Consider the following 9,140-nt stretch of genomic DNA (forward strand, 5'->3'; position numbering starts at 1 on the left):
TCTTCCCAGTTGAATTCTGGGACATAATATTCAACTCCAGACTTGTCCCTACAATTAAGTTGGCCATATTCTTAGTTTTTGAACTCTTATTTCTGTGTGTCTGCATTTAATTTTCCTGACATAACACTCCCTTGAGAACTTCTTGGAGCTCTGGTCTGGTGTTGGTAAATTCTTTCAGGTTTTGTTTATCTGAGAATGTTCTTGACTTTTCTTCTCATATGAAGAATAATCTTGCTGGGTACAGTATTCATGGCTAAAATTGCATTTCCTTTAACACTTTTAATATATTTTCCCTTTCTTTCGTTGCTTGCATTGTTTCCATTGAGAGGTCTGCTGTTAGCCTGATGAGATATCCTTTGTAGGTAACTTGCCATTTCTCTCTTGTCAATCTTAGTATCTTGTCTTTCTCTGTGGTTTTGGTCAGTCTAGCTATAATGTGTCTTGGAGAAGATCTTCTTGGATTGATTCTATTTGGGGTCCTTTGTATTTCTTGGGACTGGATCTTTTAGTGCCTCTCTAGGTTTGGAAAGTATTCTTGCAGGATTTCATGGAGAAGATTATCAATGCCCTTATGAGTCTCTTTGCCTTCTGGGATGCCAATTATCTGGATGTTTGGATGTTCGATGGTACTTCTTGTATATTAGTCTCAAATTTGGGGGCAATTTTCTCAGTCTTCATGGTGGATTTTTCTAGACCAGCCATTTTTTTTCTCTTCTACATCTGAGATTCTCTTTTCTGTATGATCTAGTCTGCTTTTAATACTTTCAAGGGAGACTTTGACTTCCTGTATTATAGCCTTCATCTCTAACAGTTCCATTTGATTCTTTTGTAAAGTGTGTAATTCCTCTTTTAGATCTTGTAAGAATTTCCTCACCTCCTGGAACTCATCAGCTCTTTTCTCCTTTCTCTTCTGAAGTTCATTGTCTCTCTTCTCTTCCATCTCTGTTAGCTTCACCATAATAAATGTTCTGAAGTTTTTATCAGACATTTCCATGCTTTCCATTGATCTGTCTATGGATGAAGAGGAGTTATTCTTTTCCCTTGGAGGAGAGGTATTTTCTTGCTTTCCCATATTTCTTGTGGCCCTGCAGTGATTTCTAGTCATCTGATGGATGGTGCGTTTCTTCCCAAACTTGAAGTTCAATCTGAGCATCCAGGAACGTGTAGAAAAGGAAACAGAGAAACAGAAACAACAGCAACAAAAACAACCAAGAAACAGAGAAAGAGAAGAAAAAACTAAAAAAAAATATTTTTTAAAATTACTATTTTTTTTATATAGCAAAAATTAGAAAACCACACGGTGTGCAAGCATGCCACATGAAATCACTAGTTCTCAGGAGCCATGAAGGTGTCTTCTGATGTCCTGCTCCCTTGCCTCTCCTGTGTTGGGTGAGGGAGAAGGGATTATTAGCAAGATAAAGGGAAAGGGAGGGCTGAAAGCCCAGAAACTGCTTTGTCTTAAAAAACTTTAAAAACGAAAAATTTAAAAAATACGAGAAGACAGAGACAGAGGTAGAGAGAGACAAAGACAGAGACAGAGACAGGAGGCTTAAAAGCCTTCCTACAATGAGAGTTTGTGGGCTGGATTCTCAGTGGAAAATCTTCATTTCTTCTATTCCCCTGAAATCACTAGTTCTCAGGAGCCCTGAAGGTATCTTCTATTTTATGTTCTTTGTCATTCTTAATTGATCTGTAAATTCAGTTTTAGCATCTCATAGATAATTATTGTGGGATCACATTCATTCCAGCATCTTCCAAACCTCTACACAAATGTTAGTCTTTTGATTTCTAGTTACTTGAAACATGTTTAGATTTAATTGCTTAATTTTAAATGTTATCTTGACTCTGAACTGGCAACTCTGGGGAGATTCTTTCCATAGTTTCTCTTAAGATGTGCACATGATGGTTTAAAGGCAAAAGTGAATAATTCAAATTTGCATAGACATGCACATTTCATCTTCCTTGAGCACCGAGGGAAAGATGCTGGCCATTTTAGGTGCCAGCAGGTGGCATAGTTGTTAGCTATAGCTGGACTTCCACGTTGTCAACCGTGGTTCAAGTCCCAGACCCAGCAGCTTGAAACTCTCTCCAGGCATGTGTGCATGTGCGCCCAAAATCCCAACAAGAGAATGGAAGAGAAAAGACTGTGCAGTGTCCATTGCCCTGGGGGAGGGGGTGTTTTCTCACTTTCCGTCTCTCTCTGATGAGTGCACATACCCTATAGCAAAAATCTACCAAAAAAGTAAAAATATATTGACCATTTTTATCCTACAAGCAGTTATTAATAAGGAGATTAATGGCAAGCTGTAATATAAATACAGAAATACATGAAATTTGTATGAACACACAGAGGAATTAGTGCACAGAAAAGAACTGAAAAAAAAAAAATGATGGAGACACACTCTTGCCAAAATGTAAAGATCTTAGAAATGGACATTCAAGTCTATATAACAATAAAAGCTGGCTCAACTAAAAAATGGTCAAAGTACTCAGATTCAGGGAGCTAAGAGTTCCCTAAATCAAGAGAGACATGCACATACGGAGAGTTACAGACAAGATGAGCCCACCAGGAGATATAATTTGCTAGGGACACAGGTTGGCAATCAGGATGACTCGCTGCATCTGAGTAGGACTGACCAGAGGGCACCAATGGGAGCTTCAGTCTTTGGAGAATCCCAGCATGTCCTTTTAATGTACCTCCAGGAGTTCCACCAGCATCATTCGGTGACAATTTCTGAATGTGCTAATGGTTCTGGCAGGGGAACCAGAGTAACCATTGTGAAATGTAGCCAGAGCCTTCTCTGTGCCACAGTCCTGCACTTCTGAGGAAAACACTTTGTAAGCCTTCTCTCACCTGAAGGAAAGGGATTTTTTCCTCTCCAAATATTACTATCCTTCCTGTCTTGCCTAAAAGAGGAGGTAGATGTTGCTGAACTTAAACACAGAACGCAGTGTGTCAAGATAGCAGTTTCAAAACACAACCACCAGGTACTAAGTAGAGAGCAAGGAGAAAAACTATCACTGGAGAAACTCGTGGAAGTTGCAGCTCAGAGACACAGGTCCACTGAAACACTGAGGTTTAAGCGTAGGATTATAAAATGCTTTCTCGTCTCCATAGCAATATACTGTAAGCCAAGCGGAGCTGTTATTTAATAACAGTGGATTTCAGAGGAAACAGCTACAAGATACAAACTAGTTATGAGAAAGAGTACTTGGGAACTCCAACCAATAGAAGAATAAAAGAAGAAGTACAGTGAAAGGATTTGAAACCTCAAAGTCCTACAGCCTCCACAAAGTATTAAACATAGCCTGGCTTTTGGCATATTTAAATAAATCTTCACACAAAAGCCTATTCACCTCAGTTCCTTATAACTAGTACAGGCTTAGCTTCTAACAAAAATATCACAAGGTGTGCCCAAAGGTAAGATAAAACTCAGCTGGAAGAGACAGGCAATCATCAGAATAAGATGTAGATGCGACACAGGTGTTGGAGTTACCAGACTGGAAATTTAACATCAGTTTCAAGACAAAGCAAATAATATTGGCAGAGATCTCAAAATTCAAATGGTAGAATGAAAGAGAAACATGGAATCAAAATCACTAAAGAGAAATGGAAAAATTCCTTTAATTGGTTTCTCAATAGATGACTCCACTGAGGAAATAAATGGATCTGATGATAGGTCAATACAGATTTCCCATATTGCTATGTAAAGATGAAAAGAAACAACAACAAAATCTATAAAACAAAAACAAAACAAAGTCACACACAAGAGCTGCAGAACAATTTCAACAGTTGCAATGCACATGCATTTGAAAAACAGCAGAATATTTCAAACGGTAGCCAAGAACTTTCTAAACTTAATGACAGTCATTAAACCATGGATGGAAGCATCTCAAAGATCAAAGAACCAAAAAAGCCACAACTATGGAGCTCATATTCAAACTGCATAACACCAAACACAGAGAACAAATTTTGAAGGAAGTCAGAGGATGGGCAGTCAATGGCGCAGTTGGAAAAGCATCTGGATCCCACATGGTTGACTGCATGGTTCGAGGACTGGACTCAATGACTTGAGAGGCACTCCAGGTCCACATAAATGTGTGCCCTAAATCTCAGAAGGAGTAAGAAATGGTCGAGAAAGGACTGCATGTGACCATGAACTATAAATGGGTGCTTTCTCATTCTTCCTTTCTCTCTGTCTCTGTCTCTTAGGCAAATGCACACTTAAATACCAAAACTCACACCAGGAAAAACTATATAACTTGAATAGGCCTATATGTCTATTAAATAAATTGAATCAATAATAAATATGTTTCACCAAATCACCAAGCCCAAATATTAGTAGTCTAAAATTGGTGACATTTTTTTCTCGTTTTTATGACTTTCCCAGAGGGTGCATGCGTTCATAGGAGTGAGACACAGAGAGATAAGGAAATCGAGAAAGCACCCCCAATGGGTAAAGGTCATGCCACAATCCCTTCTCCCTCTTTTTAGGATTTTGAGCATGTGTTCATATGCACCCAACATGTTTTTTCGAGCTGCCAGGTCCAGGACTCAAAACAGACAATTGGCCATGTGGGATCCAGCCACCTTAATCACCACACCACTGGTTGGCCCAAAGGTGCATTTTATAACATTTATTGAGGAAACAATACCAATTATCCCCAATCTCTTCCAGAAAATAAAAGCAGTGATAGATTTCTAAATCATTCTTTCAGCCAACATTACCTTGAACATAAAGATATTATAAGAAGGAAAATGGTAGAAAAATATCTCTCATGAAATAAAGAAATAGCAAGTAAAATGTCTAGCATTATTCAGGGTCAACACGTGAAGTAGTGGATGAGGGTCTAGACTCCCACCTGACCACAGTTCAAGTCCTGGACCCAGCAGCTTGAAGCTCATCACTGGTGCATGTGATTGCATGCCTAGACTCCTGAGAGGAGAAATGGAGGAAAAGGGATTGCAGTGTGGCCATCCCCCCAGGGGTGATTTTTCTCTCTCTCTGTATCTCCAGTGAATGCAAGTGCCCTATAGCAGAAATCACTCTTTAAAATTTTTTTAAAAAAAAAGAAAGAAAGAAAAGAAAAGAAAAGAAAAGAAGAAAAGAAAAGAAAAGAAAAAATAAAGAAAAGAAAGTCTGGCATTATTCTTATCCTTGGTCCTTGGTGTCTTATTGTGTAAATTAATTGGCTATTTTTTTGTTCTTGTTCATGTATTAAGTCTGGAGTGAGTAGATAGCGTAGTGGTACTGGGTTTCCACATGGTTGACTGTGATTCAAGTCTCAGACCTGGCAGCTTGTTTTCTCACTTTCCTTTTCTCTGTCTCTCCCTGTCTGTCTCTAGTGAGTGCATGTGCCCTGTAGTAAATTAAAATAATAATTGTGATAAATAAAGTTAAATTAATAATTATTTTAAAATACATATATATATATATATACATATAAATGCTTTATATATAAAAAATAATTTGATTTCAATTTAACTCCATTAAAAATAAATATTCATCTTTCAGGTTTATAAAATTTTTTACACTTTTTTTCCTTTTAACTTTGTCAGCAGGTGCATGTGCTTGACAGAAAGAGACAGAAACAGGAAGTGATAAAGCATGGCTTCTCATGGGGCATGATCATTATAATCCCTCCATTTCTCCCTCCTGTTGGGATTTTGGGCACACATGCACATACTCCTAGTATGTTTTTCAGGCCTCCAAGTTGGGGACTCCAACTGTGCAACTAGCTATGTGGGATCTGGTCTCCTTAACCACCATGCCACAGCTGGCCCCAGGGATATAAATTAATACCTACCTAAAAGGGTTAGGAAAATAAATGGATAATACGCAAATAAAAACGAAGTAACCATGCTCATTGTTGGTGGTTCTCATTACAACAGCATATAGCAATGGAGTCAAAGGGACCATCTGAACATGGCGATTTCAAAAAGGACTTCAAAAGCAGAACATCCTGATTTTGTAGACTCTGCTACTTACTGGCTTTATACACTGGAGAAAATGAATTCATCTGCTGTAGCCATGTTTAAAAAAATGTTTAATGGCTATATTAATAGTATTCAAATGATATAGTTCTTATGATGATTAAATAATTATCCAAAAGCTCTTAGCACAATGCTGAGCTCATAAAAGTAACTCTGTAAAATCATCTGATATGATATAATTCCTATTATTATTAGCATTAGGAGAGGCTGAGCAGAAGAAATATGCCAAATTCCCTGGTATTCAGGTCTTACTGGGGACCTAGCCTACCAGGAACACAGAGCCCATGTCCAGATTCAAGTCCAGAACCAGTGCAAGTTTGTTCTCGAAGGTAAATAGAATAACAGTATCATTATAATCCCAGCCAGAAGTAGCTATCGCATGGGTATTTCTAAGGTAGAAACAAGTCAATTATTTATTTATGCAGAAAACACTATTAACCATCCATCATGAGGAATAGATCAAGACTTTGAGAAGCTTACCATTGCTATAAAAACACATTTCAAAACATTTTGACAAAGGACTATGTAGACTTATGCACAAACTTTTACTAGATCTTCGAGGAGAATGTTATTATCTATTCCTGGAAGAGAGACTGGTTATTTATTTTTAATGCAGTATTGAGAGTGGAAAAGCAGGTAGAAGTTTTCCAGAGGTGAATGTACTAGAAGTACATTTTAGGCAGATAACGTAGTTTATCAGTGTGGGAGTAATAATGTAGCTCACATTTATTGATCGCATACTATTTACAAGGTGCTGTTCTGAATAAAACCTTGGCTTCAGAGTTTTGGGTATGGTGAGACTGTTATTGTGAGTAAAAGGATCATGGAAACCATGCATCTCCTTACTGGAGAAGAAAAGCAGAGCCCTTCCCCTTAAAAATCAAAACCAAACAAAAGGAACAAAATTAAATTTCTAACATTAGTAAAAACAAATATTCAGAAATATGGCTCTTAGATTTTTGAACCTAAACGTTGCATTATTGTTACTTTTTAAACGCTGTGGGGTTTTTTGGTTTTGTTGCTATGGGGTCAGTGTGCTCACTGGATAGAGACAGCAAAGGAGAGAGAAAGTGAAAAATAACTTCCAAGGGGATGGCCCCAGTGCAATCCCTTCTCCACTCTCCTCTCAGGATTTTGGTCATGCACACACATGTGCCCCATGTGTTCATTTTTCAAGCTGCCGGGTCCAGGGCTTGGACCAAGGAATTGGCTGCATGGAATTCAGCACCTTAACCACTATGCCACTTGACTGGCTCAACTGTTTTTGAAAGTTTTTTTTTTTTTTTTGAGAGTTTTTTCTATAGGGCACGTGCGCTCGCCAGAAAGACAGAGAGAGACAGAGAGACAGAAAGCAAGAAATCACCTCCCAGGGGGGATGGCCACGTCACAATCCCTTCTCCTCCATTCTCCTCTCGGGATCTTGGGCACACACACACACATGTGCCCGGCATGAGTTTTAAGCCACCAAGTTTGGGACGCAAACCACCGTCGACTACGTGGGAGTCCAGCGACATAGCCATTACGCTAATTGCTGATCCCTGTTTTTGAAAGTTTTAATCAAGGTCCAATACGATTTTTTTCTCTATTAACTCTTCTTACATTTTGAAGAAACTAGACTAGATGAAACATTACTGATGGCATAAATATAAGTTTCCATAGTAAGCATATCACGTGTATAAAAATATTTTTATATTTATTTGATCATTTTAATAACTCTTTTTTTTTTGAAGAGGTTTTTGCTAAAAGGCACATGCACTCTCCAGACAGACAGAGAGAGACAGAGAGACAGAAAGCGAGAAATCACCCCCGAGGGGGGATGGCCATGCCGCAATCCCTTCTCTTTCATTCTTCTCTCGGGATCTTGGATACCCACGCACACACGCCTGGCGTGAGTTTTTTAAGCCACTGGGTCCAGGACGCGAACCGTGGTCGACTGCATGGGAGTCCAGTGACATAGCCATTACACTAACTGCTGGTCCCATTTTAATCAGTCTCTTAAGGTCAGGTAGAGGGTACAAATTCTGTCAGCTCCATCTACTGTTTTATCCAGTATCTTTATAATTCAATCCAGGACTACACTATATTCAATTCTGCATCTTCCACTTTTTCCTCTACCCAATGTGGCATCTGTGTTCCATAGAAATCAAAACAACTTCATGGTGACAGGTAAAATAAAGTGCGTGACTCATGGGTTCCTCTCTGTAGTTAGAGCCGATAAACCTGGCAGTTCTTCAGGTTTATGCTTTGTTTGTAGTTGCAGTGGGAGAACTGAATGACCCCTGATGACTGCCCTTTCTCACTCAGCCCTGTATCTAAATGTCCTGCCATGGGTGACTCTCTGAGGTGTTGACATGATGACTCTCTGAGGTGCAGACATGGTCCACCATGCCCTGGATCGAGACTTACTCGGGATTTGCTCTCAAGTGTGAAATGAGAAATGTATGCTGGGAAATTCTTTTCCTGGTGGCCTATTAGTGACTATGCTGCATGCATTCCAAGCTCTTTTGTGTTTCTTCTATGCACTGGAAAATTGGGCTCTCCAACAAACCTATTTAAAGTCTTGAGAACAATTCATTGGTGGTACTATCACCTGTCACATCCAGACCCTCCTTGCCCATCTGCCTAACAGCACCATGCCCGGTTGAGTTAGGGAATACGGGATACATACAGGCCTTAAGAGACTGGCGTTCGAGAGAGCCCTCATTTACCAAAGGCTGATAGAGTCTTGTTCTCTCTCAGGGCAGCCCCAAATAATGGTTTTGATTATTTGGCACAAGGTAAAATGAAAGGTGGTCTTGGCTGGAGTCCAGTTGATGGCAGGATCTGATGAAGTCAGGACAGGAGATGACCTGATCTAAGTTTCCAGGAAGCTGAGTCCAACAGGTGATTTCTTGACCTACACTAAGGTGAACTGACAAAGAATTTCTAGGTGATCGGTTATTTTTCTGAAGGTTTCCTTATATATTTGGTCCATCCTCTCATTGGGCTATAGCTGAGATGTGAGTGGGGAGGCAGACATTTGTTTTTATTCCCTTCTCTGTCCAGTTATTCTTTCTTCCTCCTAAAAACATTAAAGGTTATTCTAGGCTCAGTTAAAAAAAAAAAAAAAAAAAAAAAAAAAAAAAAAAAAAAAAAAAAAAAAAAA

This window comes from Tupaia chinensis, unplaced genomic scaffold, assembly GCF_000334495.1.
Source record: "Tupaia chinensis unplaced genomic scaffold, TupChi_1.0 Scaffold000027_1, whole genome shotgun sequence".
Taxonomy (NCBI): Eukaryota; Metazoa; Chordata; class Mammalia; order Scandentia; family Tupaiidae; genus Tupaia; species Tupaia belangeri.